The sequence below is a fragment of the Bubalus bubalis genome, chromosome 1, assembly GCF_019923935.1.
Source record: "Bubalus bubalis isolate 160015118507 breed Murrah chromosome 1, NDDB_SH_1, whole genome shotgun sequence".
Lineage (NCBI taxonomy): Eukaryota > Metazoa > Chordata > Mammalia > Artiodactyla > Bovidae > Bubalus > Bubalus bubalis.
In genome coordinates, this window is record NC_059157.1 from 188,310,237 (window position 1) to 188,331,546 (window position 21,310).

Below are 21,310 nucleotides of genomic sequence, written 5' to 3' on the forward strand. Positions count from 1 at the left end.
CCACCCTCCAAGGCAAACAGAGCCCTGGCCACCAGACTCGCACCCTGTCCGAGGGCTTCTGTGCTCCAGCTGAGCGAGGCTGATCGCGGCCTACAGTCTGGGCTGTCCTGCCCACTGCCTGTCAAGCAGCGGTGGCAGCGCCCTAAAGCCGGTATTCCCACACATTCCAACCTGCCCTTTGGTTTCTAAGACATAAATATTTGCTCTTCCATTAAGAAAATAATCAGAAGTTATCCTTTAAATGGAGTGTACACATGGGTGCCCTTCAAAAAGCAAATGCTGCTCTTGCTGAAGGTGGAAGGACAGAGGCAGGCTGGGCGGCTCTGGGAGCATGGACCTACCCTCCCTGGGGTGCCTCCACCTGCCTGAATGTTCTGGAAGCTCAGGCACCTGAGACCGAGGCAGGAGGAGGCAGACCCAGCAGCTCACAGCCGAGCCCGCACACCCAGCAGAGGCTCCACGGTGAGGCCAGCACCACACTGGGGCCCGAGTAGCATGGGGGTAGGCTTCTGTCTGGGCATGAACACTTCTGGGACCCAAGTCTCCACAGGACCTCACTGGAGAGCATCTGACCTTGAGAGAGAGAGAGAAGCTGTGCTTTGGCTTGAAGGTGTGTCTCTGGATCTCGGCTCTGCATTGTACTGGGGGCATGACGTGGACAGTGGCTCACCAGAACCAGGCTCCTCCAAGGAACCAGGCTCCTCCAATTCTTTTTGTGGGAAATGCTGGCATCCCAGCTTCTGTGTACCACAGCCCCCTCCCTGGTGGATGAAGCTGGAGCTGGTGGTCCAGGCCGGGCCGTGTAGAACCCACAGAGGACACTCTGCAGCCCTCCACTCGGTGGCCTTGTGGTGGCCAAGCTGGGATCATTTACACACTGGGGAACTAGCAAACTCCAGCTGTTTGTCTGCAAGCCAGTTACCAGCACTTTGCTGGCTCTGGCCTTCGAAGCCCTCTCACCTCTCAACCCTGGGGCCGAATCAAGGGCTGGAAAGAGTATCTGAGGAACTTCCCTGGTGGTCCAGCGATGAAGGCTTACCTTCCAATGCAGGCGGCCTGGGTTCCATCCTTGGTCGGGGATCCCACATGCCTTGTGGCCAAAAAACAAAACAAAACATAAAATAGAAGCAGTATTGTAACAAATTCAATAAATACTTGAAAAAAAAATGGTCCACATCAAAAAAAAAAAATCTTAAATGAAATGCCAGCAATAGGGGGCCTTTTCTGAAGGATCCGAAGGAACACCCAAGAAAACAAGCTAACAGTGACATAGACCCCCCAGGCCACACTCTCTAGTTCCCAGCAGCCCTTCTCTGAAGGGCAGGCTCTTCTGCGGGCATGGTGGGCTGCCCACCCTTGGGGACACATGCTGAAGGGTCCCGCATCTATGGCCTCTGGGCAGTCCTGAGCGTGCCTCCCACCCCCCACACCATGACGTGTGTGGCCACACTGTCTTGGCGTGCTCACTGCCTTCTTTACATATTTTCAGGGAAGCCTGGGACCTCTTTGGACCTGGGTGTGCGCAGTCTGAGGCCCGGCCCTTGCTCTCTCCCCCCAGGGACTTCTATAGGCTGTTCTATAGGATGCAATCCCTGAGGGGACCCTGCTTGGGAGCCCCTTGCAGGAGGGCGGGGACCCCTGTGATCTCACTCAGGCCCTTGCGTCACTTTCTGACCCAGGCTCCCCGCTTCTCCTGTCTAGAACCGTGCATTGTGCATGGGCATCGTGCATGGGGAGTGAGTTGCTACCCAGCAGGGGCTCAGGCGGGAACAGCTGCTGCTCCATCCTGACCATGTGATCCTGCCGCCCTCCCTGGACTCACCCAGAGCTTCCTGGGTCTGGCTGGGGAAGGGTTTCTTTCCTTTCTGCAGCAGGAACCAAAGGAACAGACCGCCTGAGTAGGGGCGGGGGTCCGGGATGTGCCCCCCACAGGAACAGTTGGGCAGGCAGCTGGGGACTTCTAATAAGGAAACCCTCGGAGGGATCACATGCCCAGTGTGGGGCCGTCCTCTTTATCCTCCTGGAAAGCGTGACTTCACCTGGAGGCCCTCCAGGCTAAGCTCTCCCTCCCTCGGGAAGCTGCTCTGTCCTGAGCCCATCTGGCTGGCCTCCCTGTCCTTCTTGCTCCTCCTGGGTCTCCAGCCTCCCGGGGACCCTTCAAAGAGTCTTGGACGTTCTGCCATCCTCTGATAGTGGAGGACGCTTCGCTTGTCCTGAAGACATGGTAGCTTCTTGCCAGGTGCCCTCTGCATTGACATTCTGGAAGGTTTACAAGGGCAGTTGTTCAGCTGCTCAGTCATGCCTGACTCTTTGCGACCTTGTGGACTGCAGCACACCAGGCTTCCCTGTCCTTCACCATCTCTGGGAGTTTGCTCAAACTCATGTCCGTTGAGTCGGTGATGCCATCCAACCATCTCATTCTCTGTCGTCCCCTTCTCCTCCTGCCTTCAATCTTTCCCAGCATCAGGGTGTTTTCCAGCAAGTCAGCTCTTCACCTCAAGTGGCCCAAGTACTGGAGCTTCAGCTTTAGCATCAGTCCTTCCAATGACTATTCCGGGTTGATTTCCTTTAGGATTGACTGGTTGCCTTCCGAGGGCAGGCATCCCGTGAAAGGCAGACCTACCTCTGTGACCACACAGTTTCCAGCCATGCAGTCCTGCCTTGGAGCTTGTGGGACTGGGAGACAGCATGTTTCGGGTGGGGCTACTGGGGCAGGGATGAGCAGCCATTGCCTGGGGCCTCGGAGGCTGCCTGTCCAACAGCACAGGATGTATGACTTGCAACTCCCCAGCCAGAGAGAGTTGCAGGTGGGCCGCACGTGGCCAGCATCTGCCTCATGCAGGCCATCTGTCGGGGTGTGCTTCCGTGCTCACTCCAGGTGGAGTCTCCTGCCAGGGAGGTTGGGGACACTTGGCTCTGTCCTCCAGGGTGTGACATCTGGACTAGTCTGAGTCAAGATGGAAAACAGATGGAATGTTCCCTAGATGACCCGCCTCATCCTGCTTTCCAGTGGCTCCCAGACCACACTGAGTGGGTCAGAATGCTGTCCCTCTCCAGGTCGTAATGCCCCACGGAGTGTGGTCCTAGAATGACCTTCTACTTACCTTAGGTGGAAACAGCATCCACAGAGCTCTCTGGGGCAGGGGAAGCGGAGCTCACATTGGATGAGTGGGATGCTCTGAGCCCACATGTTCCCGCAGGTACTGAGGGCCACGTCCCACCCCCACCACCTCCACGTGGCTTGTAGCCCCTCTTGGATATTTCCCACTGGAGAATCGGCAGCAGCCCCCAGCCAGGATTTATGGCTGGGACCGCAGGTCTACCCCTCTCTCCAGGATCCACCTGGGGGGCAGTGATGGCCTCCCACCAATAAAAACATGACCCCAACACCCCAGACTTCTCCCCATTGTTCTCAAAGCACTAGGGGCTCGTCAGACTTCTGCCCACCCGCTAACACACACACACCTCGCAACTCCTGCCCTGTCACCCAGGACTCTCAGGATGGGGTGAGGCCGGTCTCTTTCCTTGAGGAGCTCAGGAAAAGCTCAGCTCTTCTCGGGTTCCCTCTGGGGAGCTTGGTGGAGTCCACACTTGCCCCTCAGGGCCGGCTCAGAAAGGGAAGGTAGTGACAAGCACCACACAGAGCAGACAGATTCCTCCCCAGTCCTCGGCCCCGGCTCTGACCCCACCCAGCTGATTGCCTGCGAGGCAGGTGACCAACAGATGTGGCCACAGGCTGGGAGGGACATCAGGGCCAGAGAAGCCTGGAGAAGAGGCCTCAGGGTCAGCAGGGCCACGGGGACCCTCTTCTGGGGGCAGAAGTAGGGACAGGATGCAGCATCTGCTTTTAAAAGTCATGGAGCGATTTTCTTGTGTTTTAGGGGACAAAAGTGCAGAGCATGAAAACCATGATTGCAGGGCTTTAGTCCCTATGGGCAAGGCTGAGTCAGTGGTGATGTTAGCCCCGAGTTGACCGAGGGAAACCAGGAAATGAAAACACATCTTGGACCTGCTGAGACCTTGCTGTGGCCCATGAGTGACGGAAGTGTGGGCAGCACGGAGCTGGCTCCGGCTTGCAGCCTGTTTCTGGAAAGGGCCAGGGAGGAAAGATTTTAGGCTCTGTGGCCCCTCGGTCACTCACAACTGCTTGGCTCTGCCCTTGTGTCGAGAGAGCTGTTGTGGATGACAGGCAAATGAGTGGTTGTGGCCACGTGCCAATAAAACTTTATTTACAGGCCCTGAAATGTGAATTTTGTACAATTTTCATGTGTTGTAAAATCATCACCTCTCCTCCTTTTTCTTCTTCTCTTCCTCCTCTCCCCTCCTCCTCCTCCCCTCTCCCCTCCTTCCCCTTTGCCCCTTCCCTCCCCCTCCTCCTCCTTCCTGCCCTGTAAATCTGTTAAACCCATTCTCCACCAGAGGAAGGTTGGCTACAACCAAGCCAGCTCTGAGAATCCCATCTGATGCTCTCATTTACTGGTGAAGTGAGGGACCCACTGACAGGAAGGAAGGGACTTGGGGAAGTTCTGCAGGCACACGGTGGCAGAGCCTGGACCAGGGGCCAACCCCACGCTCACCAACACTCATTGCTTCCACTGCTGGGATCCTGGCGTGTGGTGGGCCTGTACCCCCTGACCTGGGCAGCACCCTGTCCCTTTGGGGAACAGGCCTGAACCTGATGGCTCTGGAGGCCACGGGTCTCAGAGCCCAGACTTTGTGGACCCCAGGGACCTGAATGCCACCCCCCAACACCACACCGCCCCAGTTCCATACCCTTCCTGGCTGATGCAACTGGCACAGGAGTGGACTAGCCAAGCAGCACCGTGAGGGCGTCTATGGGTGCGGGAGAAAGGGGCTGCTGCTCCTCTGGGGTCTCTAAGCTGGACCACCACGCAGGTCTTAGGGTGCTGCAGCCAGGATCGCGGTCTCCAGACTCCTGAGAAGTCCCCTCTGCAGGGAGAGAGAGGACTGGGGTGGGAGAGAGCAGAGAGGTGGGGGAGACGGCCCCGTGCCCAAGGCCCATAGACCCATCCCACCCAAGACTCCTGTTGTGCAATATTTTGAGTTGGGAGTTTGTTTTCTGAAGTTCCATATCTCGAGCGCGCCCTTGACACTTCCTGAAGGAGAACCACAGGGAGGACGCCTGGCCAGAGATCCTGGTAGAGCAGCTGCAGGGCTGGGCGGGGCCGGGAGCCAGGGAGGGGGCTGCAGGGAGGGACCTGACCAGAACCAACGGAAGCCCAGCACCCGGCGGGACCCCCTCAGAGCTGCCGCAGGAGACCCTGGAACTGGCCTGGCAGGCGCAGCCCCACCCCTGCCCTGAGCCCCTCGGGCCTTCTCTGCTCCCCCGACCCCTCTGGGCGTCCCAACACCACACTGTGAGCTGTTGCTGCAGGAGAAGGAGACGAACCCTGGGAGCTGGCAGCCACACAGGAATATTTCAAGGGCCCAGGAGGCTGTCAGACTGTGACGTGTGACAAAAATCCCCAAATGTTCCAGGTCCAGGAAACCCGTTCAACCTTTGTGTTTCCTGGCCAATGGCCCCTTCAGATCTGAGCGTCTCCAGCACAGACGTGTGGTGTCCTGCGCGGGGCCCACCATTGATCCCACAAGGGCCTGAAATGCCATGTGGGATTCTGGCCATTCTGGTCAGCGGCAGTGGGCGGAGACGTGAACAAAAGACCAGCTCTACATTAGAGCAGCCCTTCTCTGAGGCAACCTTTTCTGAGGGTGGGATCTGAGGGGGAGGCTGCCCTAAGTGAGGAGGTCAGTGGCAGGTGTGGACACCACAGACTCCTCTGAGCCTCACTGACAGCAACCTGGGGTTGAGGTCACCCCCCAAAGCTGAAGTCTGGCCCCATCCACCAGTACACCTGGGTTCCAGACTCCTGTGGGATGGGCAGGCTGGGTGGGCACCTGGCTTGTCCTTGCCTGTGCGGGGGTCCTGGTGGCCTCGGTGAAGGTGGGCTTGTGTGCAAAGGAAGGAGGTGGAGGGGGCCTCCATGCCCTATCTGGGAAACCAAGGCTGGAGGGGAGCCTCAGCGCTACTGCACAGAGACTCCAGGGGACACTCTCACAGAGGACAGACGCCTGCAGGCTCGACAAGCAGAGGGTTGCTGGGCTGGCCAGTGCAGGCCCAGAAGCCCTTGGGCTTCCCACATGCCCACCTGACTGGCACAGTGTTCTGAAGAGTCCTCAGTGCAGAGGAAGCCATGGGTCTGGGGCTCCAAGATGCTGAGCGGGGTTGGAGCCAAGGGGTCCTTTAGACACTTGCTTCTCTCGATGCTCCATTAAAATTGTTACAATGGAAGTGTTCAGTACAGATATTAGAAAAGCCCCTGATGCTGGGAAAGATTAAGGTCAAGAGGAGAAGGCGGAGACAGAGAATGAGATTGTTGGATAGCATCACTGACTCAACGGACCTGAGTTTGAGCAAACTCTGGGAGATAGTGAAGGATAGGGAAGCCTGGAGTGCTGGAGTCCATGGGTTCTCAGTCGGACATGACTTAGCAACTGAACAATATAGGAATATGTGTGTAGACCCTGCATATAAGCATGAATTAAATTGATTAGCAAAAGTGTATTTCACCATAATTTCTAAACAGCATTCCACATTTAATGACTGTGGTTTAAAACACCTAAAAAAATGTTAAGAGATCTGAGTCCTCCAGCAACTTAACTGACCTCTTGAAAGCCACGGCCAAGGTGATGTCTGTTTTGGAAGCGGATGGCACCAGGGTACATCCTGGAGGGACTCCCTTCTCCTCCAGACTTACTTCCCCTCCCTTCCCCCTACTCTCCTCCTTCCTCTCCTCTCTCTCTCTCTCTCTCTCCAACCCCCTGCCACTTCCTGCCACACACTCATCACGCACTCCCTTTCCCAAACAGCACCAGGCCCTTCTTGCTGCCTCAATCCCAGGTTCCTGGTTATGGATCCCATTCAACCAGACTTGGGTCTCTAACCGTGGGTGAGAGCTGCTCTGGTGTGGGGTCTGATAAAGGAACTTGGACTCAGATCCTGGCTTTCCTGGCTGTGGCGTCCCTTGACTGAGTGGGTCAGATTCTCCTGTCTGAGGCTCAGGAGAGAAAGTCTGGGGCTGCCTGGGCCCTGGGAGCTTTGAGCCTGAGTTCTCTGTGCTAGTTCTGAGGGGACAGCACCATCACACACAGAGAATAGCTGGTAATTAGTCACCAATTTCCCTGAAACTCAGACTGTAAAGAATCTGTCTGCAATGCAAGAGACTCAGGTTCAATCCCTGGATTGGAAAGATTCCCCTGGAGAGGAAATGGCAAACCACTCCAGTGTTCTTGCCTGGAGAATCCCATGGACAGAGGAGCCTAGAATGCTATAGTCCGTGGGGTTGCAAAGAGTCAGATACAACTGACGACTAAACGTTAGGGCTAGTTGCCAACAACCTAGCTGAGGGTTCCTTGCCCCATTTTCTTGCTAGCATCTCTGCTGTTCACTGCTTGTACCTCCTTTCCTCCCAGGGCCTGTGACCCCAACAGAATGAACCCCAGTCAAGTCCCTATAGGACTCGCCAGGACCACTGGGCAGGTGGGCAGATGGGCAGGTGGGCAGTCTGGTGGGGATGCTCAGGGCCCATGCTCAGAGCCCCATCATGCAGGCAGCTACAGACATGGTTTAAACTCTTTCATCCTGACTATAAAAATAATACATATTCATTCATAGAGAATTTGAAAATGAAGAAAACTTAAAAAAAAAAAAAAAAAAAAAAAACCCAGAAGGGAGAAAGCACCAGCCATCTACCACACAGAGGGAGCACAGTCAACATTTTTGGAATGTTTCCTCCAGCACTGCCTGTTTCTGTGCGTTTTAAAAACAGAGTTAAATATTTTATGTGGGTGTTTTGTGTTTTCTTAGACTTTGGATTCATCTATTCAGCATCCTTTTGTCACAGGGCCAGTGGTTTTAACTACATGTTCTTATTTTCTGTATTCTTGAAAATAAGGACATTCTTCCCTCCCTGATTTCCCACCCCCTCCCCAGAGCCTCCAGCACTTGGTGACATGCTGGCTCACGGGAGCACATTTACTCAGAAACTTACCAACCCCAGTCTATGGCCACAACCCTCTTCACCTAACCCTCACACCAAGCCCAACCTGCCCCCGTCCCAGACCACCCCAGGGCCAGGTACCAGGAACAAGAGACTCTCTCTGTAGCTCAGACCTCAACAGGATGATTTATTCAGGCCAGTCCTGCACTGTGCCCCTGCCCTGCCTTTCATGCAGGAACCCCAATCAAAACCTGGCCTCGGCTTCCCCTCACTTGGCTCTAGCCTCCTGATGCAAACCTAGAGTTGTCCCCCTGAGGCCCTGCACAGCCTGTGTGTCCCCTTTGCTGGGTAAGTAATATAAATCTTCTTTTAATAGCATTTGGCCTCTCCTTTGGCCTCTCCTTATTGTACTAGGTCTTCCCTGGTGGCTCAGCTGGTAAAGAATCCACCTGCAATGCAGGACACCTGGGTTCAATCCCTGGGTTGGGAAGATCCCCTGGAGAAGGGAACGGCAACCCACTCCAGTATTCTGGCCTGGAGAATTTCATGGACTCTTTAGTCCATGGGGTCGCAAAGAGTTGAACACAACTGAGTGACTCTCACTTCACTCCTTGTGGTAGGGCTTCCCAGGTGACTCAGTGGTAAAGAATCCACCTGCCAATTCAGGAGACACAAGAGACATGGGTTCAATCCCTGGGCCGGGAAGATCCCCTGGCGAAGGAAATGGCAATTCAGTCCAGTATTCTTGCCTGGAGAATTCCAGGGATGAAGGAGACTGGTGGGCTGCAGTCCATGGGGTTGCAAAGAGTCAGTCGTGAGTGAGTGACTGAATACGCACCCATGCTCCCTTGCTGTAGCTCAGTCATCCTCTGAAAATTGAATCCCAGATTGTAATATAGTGTGTGTCACTTTTGTCCCCTAACATGGCAACATAGGTATTTTCCAGGGTCACTAATATTACTTTAAAATGTAAATGTAATGAGTAAATAATATCTTCTCCTATGGCTATATCAAAATTTCTCCTTTTTATGCTATCTGCTTTGTTTCTATTAACTTTTTAATTATCCTGAGATGAACATTTTGGGAATCAATACCTTCCCATATTTTGGGATCTTAGGTTTTGTTGTTGTTTAGTCTCTAAATTGTGTCTGACTCTTTGCGACCCTATGGACCGTAGCCCACCAGGCACCTCTGTCCATGGGATTCTCCAGGCAAGAATAATGGAGGGGGTTGCCATTTTCTTCCCAACCCAGGGATGGAACCCTCATCTCCTGCATCTCTTACATTGACAGGCAGATTCTTTATCACTGAGCCACCCAAGGAAGCCCTTAGGTTCAATGAAATCCTGAATGCTACTTCAGCAACCTTATAATGACAATACTCCCTTACCTTTCTTAATACTTTCTTTTGGCACAGTAAGGATGATTAATGAAAGTATATTCTCTTCCTTTTAAGCAAAATTCTAAATTAGAAGAAATTACAGTTTTTTAAAAACTGTCCTCAGTAAAAACTTCTGGAGTGTTAATACCAAAATCTCTCCTTTTTATGGTGTATTTTTGCTTTGTTTCTATTAATTTTTTAATTACCCTGAGATAAACTTTTTAGGAATCAATATTTTTCCATGTTTTGGGATCGAACCTGTGTCTCTTGGCAGGTGGGTTCTTTACCACTGGTGCCACCTTGGAAGTCGCTTCCTTAGGTTCAGTTCAGTTCACTTCAGTTGCTCAGTCATGTCCGACTTTGCAACCCCATGGGTTGCAGCATGTTAGGCTTCCCTGTCCATCACCCACTCCTGGAGCTTGCTCAAACTCATGTCCATCGAGTTGGTGATGTCATCCAACCATCTCATCCTCTGTCGTCCCCTTCTCCTCCTGCCTTCAATCTTTTCCCAGCATCGGGGGCTTTTCAATGAGTCAGTTCTTCACATCAGGTGGCCAAAGTGTTGGAGCTTCAGCATCAGTCCTTCCAATGAATATTCAAGACTGATTTCCTTTAGGATTTACTGGTTTGATCTCCTTGTAGTCCAAGGGACTCTCAAGAGTCTTCCTCAACACCACAAAAGCATCAGTTCTTTGATGCTCAGCTTTCTTTATGGTTCAACTCTCACATCCATACATGACTCCTGGAAAAACCATAGCTTTGACTATACAGACATTCGTTGGAAACGTAGCATCTCTGCTTTTTAATGCACTGTCTAGGTTTGTCATAGCTTTTTTCCCCAAGGAGCAACCATCTTTTAATTTCATGGCTGCAGTCACCATCTGCAGTGATTTTGGAGCCCCCAAAAATTAAGTCTCTCACTGTTTCCCCAACTATTTGCCGTGAAGTGATGGGTCTGGATGCCCTGATCTTCGTTTTTTGAATGTTGAGTTTTAAGCCAGCTTTTTCACTCTTCTCTTTCACTTTTATCAAGAGGCTCTTTAGTTCCTCTTCACTTTCTAACATATTGATATTTCTCCTGGCAATCTTGATTCCAGCTTGTGCTTCATCCAGTCTGGCATTTCACATGATATACTCTGCATATAAGTTAAATAGGCAGGGTGACAATATACAGCCTTGTCATACTCCTTGCCCAGTTTGGAACCAGTCTGTTGTTTCATGTCCAGTTCTAACTGTTGCTTCTTGACCTGCATACAGATTTCTCAGAAGGCAAGTAAGGTGGTCTGGTATTCCCATTTCTTGAAGAATTTTCCAGTTTGTTGCAATCCACACAGTCAAAGGCTTTGGTGTAGTCAATGAAGCAGAAACAGATGTTTTCCTTAGGTTTGATGAACAGAAATAGAAGGGCTGGATCAAAGGGACATGTTCAGGTGGGTTATTCATGCTGAATCCTCTAGAGTCTGCCTGCTTTTGCACTCTAATCACAGCCAGCCCTGAGGATTATCAATGATACAAAATTCCGCCAGTTTGACAGGGAACACGTGGTGCCATGGCCCTCATTTCTCTGATCCTGGTAAGTTTGGACTGTCCTCCCTGCAGTTTGTGGTCATTGATATTTGCTTTCTGGGGAATTCCCAAGTTCTGTTCTTGGTCTGTCTTTCAAACTGGGGTCACTGAGACTTTTTTACTTTGCATATTAAGGGGATTCTCATGGATTGAATAGTGTCTCCGCCTCATTCATATGTTGAAGCCCAAACCCCAAGTATTTCAGAATGTGACCTTTTTAAGAAATAGGGTCCTTGCCGTTATAATTAGTCACACACGCATGCTCAGCCATGTCTGACTGTGATCACAGGCACTGTAGCCCACCAGGCTCCTCTGTCCATGGCATTTCCCAGGCAAGAATACTAGAGTGAGTTGCCATTTCCTCCTCCAGGAATCTTCCCAACTCAGGGATCGAGCCCCTATCTCCTGCATTGGCAGGAGGATTCTTCACCACTGAGCCACTTGGATATGGTGGACCCCTAATCCAAAATGACTGATGTCCTTACGAAAAGGGGAAATTTGGACACAGGCATGCCACATGAAGATGAAGGCAAATCAGGTGAGGTAGCCCAAGCCAAGGACCTCCAAGAATGTCTGCAAACCCCCAGAAGCTGGGGGAGAGTGTGAGACCAGTTCTCCCTGACAGGCTCAGGAGGAACCAACCCAGCTCACACCTTGATTCTGGACTTCCAGCCTCTGGAGCCAAAACAATACATTTCCATTGTTTAAACCACTCTGTTTGTGGTACTACGGGCAGCCTCAGGAAGAAAACGCATGGATTAAACCCCTGTCTGCAATGCTTGCAATGTGGTCTCTGGTTCTCCCATGTGGATGATGAAAGGCACCTCCCATCACCTCTTGCCCAGGACTGTGGTGGGTGAGTTTCCCTGGGGCTGGCCCTGCATGTCTCATGTCACAGAGCGAGCTGAGCTGCCTGTGCCCCTGTCCCCCTGGAGATGAGCTTCAGGCTGTTCTGAAAGGAGAGATCCAGACAACACGACATAAATAGCCCTCCATCCTGAGCCCTCCTGCCTTGGTTCCCCAGTATTTGTCACCCCAATAACTGGAGTGGAGATGCCTGATGGGGTCCCCACCCCAGAATTTGATGGCCCTGGTGTTCTCGGAAACCAATGTCAGCTGAGAGCTGCATGTGCCCAGTACTAGGAAAGAGTCAAAGACTGAAGTGCTTCTGCCCACCAGCTGGATATTGAATGAGGGTCCCCATAAGGAGTGGCCAGTCCAGCACAGACAGCTGGCATGAGGATGGTGCAGACATGGAGAACGGCAGGATGTGGATGAAGGTGTTCAGGCCCCCCAGTGCCTCTGTCCTGCTGGGTGGGAGCCACTAGGACCAGCCGCACACACGCCGAGGTCGGCTACAGGACAGGGACGTGTTTTCCACCCCATGCACCCACAGCACTGTGTGTCGTCCTTCTCTCTTCTTTCCGCCCATGCCCACCTGTCCCTGTCGGGAGCTGGGGGCTGCAAACCCACCTCCCAAGCACCCGTGCCCCCAGCTGCTCTGCCCCTGGGAGAACCAGCAAGGATGTGGGGAGATAGCTAGGATCAGCTCTTCCTGCTTCAAGTTGGCATCAGCGCTCACTAGGATCAGGGCAGGAATCCCTGCAGGGCCCAAGGTCAGCACACGTTCAGTAGAGCCAGCATTAGCTCCTGGCCTGGGAGAGGCCCTCCTGCCTTTCTCCTCTCCAAGCCCGTCCCTCTCTCAGCACCAAGGGAGCCAGGGGCCCCTCTTGGAGCTCTGGCTGGTTTCTTGGCAGGACCCTGACTGTCAAGCACACTGCCCTTAGGGCATGAGCAACCACAGCAACACACACCTACATCGCTGCTTCTGGGCCTCACCCTGCAGGTCCACGTGCCCACAAAGCATGGTTCATGCAGAGGACCCTGTGCAGAGTCATCTTCAGTACCAAACTCCTGCATTCCAGCTAAACATCCAGGCTTGTTAGGAGCTGCTTTGCAGTAGAGAAGGAGCGCCGACACACACTGTCAGCCAAAGCCCAGAGCGCACAGCATGGGCCATGATCTCTGGCCGGAGGAGGTGAGAGTGTGTGTGTGCTAGTTGACATGGACATGGGCATCCAGGTTGTGCTCTTGTTTCTGGGGATGGGGAACGAGAGGAAGGCAGATCCAGCTGTGCATGGCTGTTGTGCCTTCAGAACTTTAGAGTCTGCCACGGCACAAAGCACGTGTGAGAATGTGCTGTGTGTTCAGATAATTAAATTCGGTTAAAATGACTATTTTAGGAAAGATCCTGCTGCAAGAGGCAGGCAGTGGTAGGCAGGCAGTGCCCTGGGAGTACACACGGGCCCAGGAGAACCCTGGCCCCCAGCAAAGCCTTGTAAACTGGACAAGCTGTGCCCCCAGCCGCCCAAGCCCCAGGTCCACAGCCTTGGGGACACTGCTGGGGGAGGCTCTCCCTGCCCCGAGGCCTGGGGAAGGTTGTCTGGGGACTGGCGATTGCGCCTGCTGATCTGGCCGTAATGAGTAGGTACAGCCGGGAGCGGACGTGCCTAATGACAGGCCACAGGGCTGCCCTGCAGAGCCAAGCCCCGGGGCCCACTTCAAAGCAGCGCGCTGGCAGCAAGGGCAGAGCAGCCTGCCCTGCTGCTCCCAGAGGGTTCGTGCCACCCAGGCCCCACCAGCCAGGGGAGCCCAGGGTTGGGGGGTGGCGCCCTCGGGGAGGCCAGCCCATGAAGGAAACACGCCCTTCTCAGGCCCACAGGAACAGTTACATGGGGAAGCTGGCCTCCCCACGCCTCCGATTGCCACAGGAAGTGGCCAGCAGCGGGAGTGGAGTTGCTAGGGCCTGAGCAGATGTCGGTCCAGAGGAGAGGAAGGGCAGCCTGACTTCTGTGCCTGGCTGGGCTGAGGTCCATGACCATCACTGACCACCACACATTCAAAAAGCATGACTTCTCATATTTTTGTTTCAAACATATGTGTATCTGAACAGTGGGTTATGTACTGGAATCTGGTTTTAATGTTTCTTTATTGAAACCTTGGGTTGAACCTTGTGATGGGAAGGCTCAAAAGCCCCTCCAGAAACCTATCTCTGTAGATCCCGACTCTCGTGTGCTCTGCTCAGAGGCCCCTCCTCTCTTTCCCATCAGCTCAATGCCAGTGTCCCTCATGGCCAGCCCTGTGGGCAGAAGCCCTTTCTTCTCTGCCCCTCTGACATGTGCATACATGACCTCCTCCACAGGGACAGACAGATGGACTGCCGGTGCAGGGGGCCCAGCCTCCTGCACTGACCCTCCCTGGTCCCTGGGCACACCCTCCAAAGGGCCAGCCAGGGGTGATGCCACTCCTGGGAATTCACCACAGTCTTGGAGTCAGTCTAGAGCTCTCTGGCTGCAGCTCAGCAGTGCTTGCTGCTAAGATGCCAAACTCAGAATTCTGTACTTTAAACATGGTGAAAAGACATAGTGAGCTCTGAACACTAAGATTCATCTTCTAGCCATTTCACCAGTTACTTGTATCTCTCCCAGCCTGAATAATAAAGTGGCAGACACTGGTTTCCTGACACAAATTGGGAGTCTGTCCCCAAATAAATGAGTTGCAACACTAAGCAGTCACTATTAATTAAGCACACACACAATTTACTCCTTTTAAAAATAACCCAGTTGAAAAGAAATTAGGTGATGTCAGGAAGATGGCAGACTAGGAGGTCCCAATGCTCATGCCCCCACAGAAAACAAATACACTGAAGAAACAGCTATATAGAGATGAAAACAGCTCCGAGAGAACTCCACAGTACAATAAAGAAGCTGCAGAAGCTCAGAGGCACACAAAGCTGAGAATGGCCATGTAGACACTCGCAGCAAGCGTCCTACCTGCATCACGCTGTCCCCTGGTTTGGCACACCTGGTTGCTGAGAGGGACCCTTTGACATGACCTCCCCTATGGGGGAAGGACAGCCCAATACCCTGGCAGCCCTCAACACCACTGCAGACACCTGCGGTTTTCACTGCCAAGGACCACCCCCTCCGCAGTCTTTGCTATGCTCAACCAGTTGACACACGTGTCTGAAGTCTCTGCTGTTGCTTCCTACTCACCCCTGACCCAACCCCAGAGAGGGAAGGAGCTGCTGCTGGGCCACTGCAGAGAAGGAGCCACCATGGCACCCTGAGACCTCTGGACCGGAGTCAACACATCCTCCATGATTGTGTGTACCCCAGAAGCCTGCCCCACAGCTGCTCTGCCCACACCCTTGCCTCAGGCTCACCCACCTGCTAGATCAGCACCAAGAGAGATCCCCTTGGCCACAGCTTTCCCACATGAGGACAGAGGGAACAGGAGGATACTAGAAGCCTTTGCAGCTAAGGTCCCCACAGCCCTTGCTGCCACCACGGACTCCCGCAGCCACAGTGGACACTGACCTCAGCTTATGCAGCAACACTGCTGTGCCCTCTGTGAGGCTGGAATCACTGCAAGGCACACTCATCCTTCAGAGTGGATTCTGTCACACATACTCAGCTGGTGCCCTCACACCTACCTGTAGGTGAAGGTCTTTCCTCACTGAAGCCCTATAAAGTCGAAAAGAAGTGACTTTCCCTCAAAGACATAGATATCAACACAGGCAATAAGAAATAGGAAAAACCAAAGAAACGTAACACCACCAAAGGAGCACAATACATTTCTAGTAACTAACCCCAAGAAATGGAGACCCACAGAGTGCCTGATAAAGATCAAAATTGTTCTAAGGAAGCTCTGCAAGCTACCGAAGAACTCAGGCCACTCAATGAAATCAAGAAAATACTACATGAATGAAACAAGAAGTCCAGCAAAGAGATAGAAATCATGAAAAACAATCAAAAAGACATTCTGGAGCTCAAGGATATGATGATTGGAATGAAAAGTGTGGTAGAGAGCTTCAACATCAGACTTAACCAGGCAGAAGAAAGAACCCACAAACTCGAAGACAGGCCTTTTGAAATTATCCAGTCAGGAGTAAAAATGGAAAAGAACAAAGAAAGCCTATGAGATTTATGGGATGCAAAATCAAGAACTAAGGCATGCATCATTTCACATCCTAGCAAGGTAATGCTCAAAATCCTTCAAGCTAAGCTTCAGCAGTGCATGAACCAAGAATTTCCAGATGTACAAGCTATATTTAGAAAAGGCAGAGGAACCAGAGATCAAATTGACAATATCTGTTAGATCATAGAAAAAGCAAGGGAATTCCAGAAAAACACCCCATCACTTCATGGCAAATAGATGGGGAAAAAGTGGAAACTGTGGCAGATTTTCTTTTCTTGGGCTCCAAAACCACTGTGGATGGTGACTGCAGCCATGAAATTAAAAGACACTTGCTCCTTGGAAGGAAAGCTATGACAAACCTAGACAGTGTATTAAAAAGCAGAAATCCATCAGTCTGCTGACAAAGGTCCATAGACTCAAAACTATGGTTTTTCTAGAAGTCATGTATGGATATGAGAATTGGACCATAAAGAAAGCTAAGCACCAACGAAGTAATGGTTTTGAACTGTGGTGCTGGAGAAGACTCTTGAAAGTTCCTTGGACAGCAAGGAAATCAAATCAATCAATACTAAAGGAAATCAACCCTGAATATTCATTGCGACGACTGATGCTGAAACTCCAATACTTTGGTCACCTGATGCGAAGACCTGACTCATTGAAAAAGACCCTGATGCTGGGAAAGATTGAGGGCAGGAGAACAGGGTGACAGAGGAGGAGATGGTTGTATGGCATCACTGACTCGATGGACATGAGTTTGAGCAGGCTCTGAGAGTGGGTGATGGACAGGGAAGCCTGGTGTATTGCAGTCCATGGGGTCACAAAGAGTCAGACACGACTGAGTGACTGAACTGAACTCACTGAAAATTCATATAGAGCCACAAAAGACCCTGCATAGTCAAAGCAATCTTAAACAACAAGAACGAAATTGGAAGCATCGTACTTTCTGATTTCAAATTTTATTACAAAGCTATAGTAGTAAAAACAGCATGCTGCTGCTGCTACTAAGTCACTTCAGTCATGTCCAACTCTGTGCGACCCCATAGATGGCAGCCCACCAGGCTTCCCTGACCCTGGGATTCTCCAGCATGGTACTGGCTTTAAAACAGACTATAGACCAACAGAACAGAATAGAGAGCCCAGAAATAAATCTGTGCACATCTGATCAACTGATATGCAACAAGGGTGCCAGCTGTCTGGCTCTTACAGGGAGGACATTTATATTCTGGTTTTCCAAGTGTTGTGATCTATATTTTAACTCTCATTTTCAACCAAGGCAATGTATTAAACAAGCTGCTGCTGTTTAGTCAACAACAACAACAAAAACAAGGGTGCCAAGAACGCAAAGTGGGGAAAGGACAGTCTCTTCAATAAATGGTGTTGGAAAAACGGGATATCTACACACATGAAGAATAAAATTGGACCCTTATCTCACATCACACACAAAAGCCAACTCCAAATGGATAAACCACTTAAATGTAGGACATGAAACTGTGAAGCTACTATAAGGAAACACAGGGGGAAATGTTCTTGAGATTAGTCTGACCAATGATTTTTTTAAAATATGAGGCCAAAAATATAAGCAACAAAAACAAAAGTAGAAAAATGAGATTAACTCAAACTGAAGAGCTTTGGCACAGGGAAAGAAACAATCAACAGTGTGAAAAAGCAGCCTAGGGAAGGAGAAAGAATATTTGCAAATTATTGAATATATATCTGGTAAGGGGTTAATATCCCAATATATAAGGAAACCATATACCTCAACAGCAAAAAAAAAAAAAAAAGCTGATCTAAAAATGAACAAAGGACCTTCTTTCTCTAAAGAAGACACACGAATGACCAACAGGTCCACGATTAGGTGCTCAATGCCACTAGCCATCAGGGAAAAGCAAACTGAAGCCACAGTGAGATATCAGTTCACATTCATTAAAACGACTGTTATCAGAAGGACAAATGATAACAAATGCTGGCAAAGACGTGGAGAAAAAAGAACCTTTGTACATTGTTGGTGGGAATATACACTGTTGGTGGGGAATTGTTATACATTATGGAAAACAGCGTGGAGTTTCCTCAAAAAAATTAAAAATAGAACTATTTTATAATCCAGCAGTCCCACTTCTGGGTATATATTGAAAGGAAACGAAATCAGATCTCAAAGAGATGTCTTTACTCTCATATTCACTGCATCATTTATTCACAACAGCTAAGATATAGGAACAGCCTCAATGTCCACTGAAGGATGAACAGGTAAGAAACTGTGAGATAGATAGATATATATACACACTCAGCAGTAAAGAATCCACCTGTGATGCAGGAGCCACAGGAGACTCAGGTTCAATCCCTGGGTTGGGAAGATCTCCTGGAGGAGTAAATGGCAACCCACTCTAGTATTTTTGCCTGGAGAATCCCGTGGAGAGAGGAGCTTGGTGGGCTACAGTCCATGGGGTTGCAAAGAGTCAGACACAACTGAAGCAACTTAGCATGCCATAGTATATTACTAAATTTGCCTCTTTAAAAAAACAAACACTATATGACCTCACTTATATGTAGAATCTAAAATAGCAGAACTCATAGGAACAGAGTAGAGCAGAGGTTACCAGGGGCTAAGGGGAGGGGGAAATGGAGAGCTGTTGGTAAAGGGATACAAAGTTTCGGTTACAAAATAAGGGTAGGTTCTGGAGATCTACTGTGTAGCAATGTAGCTATAGCCAACAATACTTTATACTTGAAACTGGCCAGAGGGTAGATCTTGTGTTCATTCCACACATCAGAAGGAAAGAAGAGGGGAGTGAAGAGAAGGAAAGGGAGAGAAAGAAAGAAAGGAAAAAGGAAAGAAGAGAAGGAAGGAGGGAGGGAAGAAGAAGGCAGGAAGCAAGCCAGCCTACCTGAGGTGATGGATATGCTAATTAGCTTAATTATGTTGTTAATTTCATAATGTACATGTATACCAAATTATTAAATTGTGCACTTTAAATGAATATAGCTTTTAATTGTCAACTAGTTCTTAATTTAAAAAAAGAAATTAGCAATGGATTGGTTTTCTACCCAAAGCTGGATCCCCACTTCACTCCCTGCTGCCTTTGAGGAGGACCGCCCTGAGGAAGCAGACCGGGAAAACCTGCCAGCACGTGAAAACCTGCCAGCATGTGAGTCCACAAGCCATCACACTGGTGTGGGGGCAGGGCTTGCACAGCATCTAAACAGGAAGGAACTGGTGTCACCAAGGCTCTCTGATACTTGGACACAAGGGACAATGCCCCGTGAGTGAGGAGAGCTGCGTGTTCCTGTCCTGGATCTGAGGGGTCTCCTCTCTAGCTTGGCCTGAGCACTGAGCATGGATGTCTTCCATCCCAGGCACAGAGACTTTCCCAAAACAGATGCCTCTGTCTGCATGGCCTCCGGTGGCAAGCATTCTGAGCTCTGCTTCCCAGATGGAAAAAACAGAGAGGCTAATTAAATCTTTTGTTGTCCCACGTGGAGTCAACTTTGGGGCTGGGAGCAACCACGAGACTGGCTCTGGCGGACCCTGGCTGAGCCCGGAAACAGCTGAAGGTTCCCGCCCCTGTGGGCAGCTCCCATGCCCCCTGGGGAAGAAGCCGGGTCAGATCTGAAGTGATTTCTTTCCATTCTTATAATTTATAATGACTTGGTTCCACTGAGTTTCCAGGAATAAAAAGTTGTGCCTATCAAAGGGCAAATTACTTACATTTATATCGTTATGTGAGAAAAATCTTACACTTAATTAACAAATGGACACATTGGGGCAGTTTCTGAACAAAGCTTCATCTGAAAATCCTCAAAGAATGAGTAATGGCCGGCTTGGGGTTCACGTCCCCTCTTCCAACTTGCAGCCTGTCCTGTCCCCAAGGAGTGCCAGTAGCTTGTAGCCAGGGTCCCCAAGAGGCTGCCTCTGAGCAGAACTCACAGCAAGGGCGGTCCCCTCCCTGTTCTGAGAAGCAGGAAGCTGGGTGGGCCCTGCCTCAGAAACAAAGCCTGAGACAGGGGTTGCTTTGAAAGTGATTTATTGGGGAAATGATCCCAGTCCCAAGCACTGTGGTGTGAATCAGATTCCCCCGAATTCACACGGTGAAGCCCCAGTCTCTCAGAATGTGACTGAATTTGGAGACAAGCTCTTTTCAGAGACGAATCAGTTAAAATGAAGCCATCAGGGAGGCTGGTGTCCTTATAGGAAGAGGGGGTTAGGACACAGAGGGGTATCCAGGGCCGAGGGGGCCCAGAAAAGCAACCATATGAGGAAACAGCAGCGGACAGCCCTCTGCAATCCAAGGAGAGAGGCCTCGGAGCAACCCAGCCTGCCCGCATCTCCATCTCGGACGTCTGGCCTCCAGACAGTGAGAGAACAGAGGCTGTTTAAGCTGCCCCTTCAGTGGTGTTGGTGGCAGCATCTCTGGCCGATTAATACAGAGAGAAGGGCGGGCAGGGGCAGGGACAGTGGGGTGGTGGGGGACAGGACCCGGGAGAAGGCTAAGCTGGGACATCGACGGGGACAGCTTCAACCTGGTCCCACGGGCTCCAAGTGTGAGCTAACCCTCTTCCAGAGTCCTGGCAGCTGTGAGCCCCAAGCACAGCACACAGCTGGGGTGGGGGCCACTGCCCAGCAAATGGGATCGAGTTGGGGACCAACACGCCCACTGCCCCACGCGGGGCAGCTCTGGCTGGCAGCTCAGCGCTGGCTCTCGGAAGTTGACGGCTCACTGCTCTGAGCAGGATATTGGCGTCTGGACATTAGAGCCACAGAGGAGCAGACTGCTGGAGGGTGGAAGCCACATGAAACTGTGCAAACGAAGACTTCGTGCGAAGCAGAGACCAGACTCTGGATGGTGGCGTGGTCTCTGCTGCCCCATGTCCCCTGGACTTCCTTTTCAGTATCTGTCTGTCTGCTCACTGGCATTTACAAAGGCTTTAAACTCTTTTCCTGAGGACATAAAACAGATTGCAGGCTTGCTTAGCGCTCTGCCTCAGTCTCTCATCCATGAAGCCAGAGGGTGTGTGCTGCCTGCCCAGCAGCCGTGATGATTAAATCAGACCCTCCCAGGCCCAAGCAGGGAGGCTCTGTCCCCTCCCAACTGCCATGCTGAGGAGTCCCAGCACACCATGCACGACTCCCAGGGCCTCTGACCCACCACTCCCCACTGCTCTTCAGCACCAGGGCATCAGGCACAGCTGGGCAGAGCAGTGGGCTCGGGTGTTGGTAGAGACAGTGACGGCGGTGGTCTCTACAAGGCCATCCTCTTTCCCTCACTGACAGGGGTCTTGGTGGGCCAAGATCGGCAAGGAAAGCTGACTGCATTTCTATGAGTTGTTCACATCTCTGGTTTAATTAAAAACCAGAGCTACAATTAACATCT

At 51.2% G+C, this 21,310-nt stretch overlaps 1 long non-coding RNA gene across 1 annotated transcript; it reads right to left on the minus strand.

Annotated features, from left to right (window-relative positions):
* Positions 1–211: 211 nt before the first annotated feature.
* Positions 212–3,879, minus strand: LOC112586863. The gene is made up of 3 exons (XR_003111337.3): positions 3,466–3,879; positions 1,040–1,090; positions 212–573 (listed from the first exon to the last, which is right to left on the minus strand). It is a non-coding gene; the product is annotated as an uncharacterized LOC112586863 (long non-coding RNA).
* Between the last annotated feature and the right edge of the window lie 17,431 nt (positions 3,880–21,310).